Consider the following 247-nt stretch of genomic DNA (forward strand, 5'->3'; position numbering starts at 1 on the left):
GGTGTCTCATCGCGCCTCGTCACTTGTAGTTCCGCCGTTTTTGTTTTGGTATTTATCTGTAGATTAAAACCTGGCCCCGCTAGCTAAACATGTCATACAGTTTCTCTAATAATTAGGATGTAAAAATGATACGCACAAGATTCCTGTAGCCCCCAACAGAACAACATGATAATATTATATTTTTTAAACCCGTAAAGCTGGTACATCCTCACTACAATTCCCGCTTGTGTGTTCCGGTAAGTTGCGC

The sequence above is a fragment of the Rhamphochromis sp. 'chilingali' genome (assembly GCF_963969265.1).
Source record: "Rhamphochromis sp. 'chilingali' genome assembly, chromosome: 7".
In the NCBI taxonomy this organism is placed as follows: Eukaryota; Metazoa; Chordata; class Actinopteri; order Cichliformes; family Cichlidae; genus Rhamphochromis; species Rhamphochromis sp. 'chilingali'.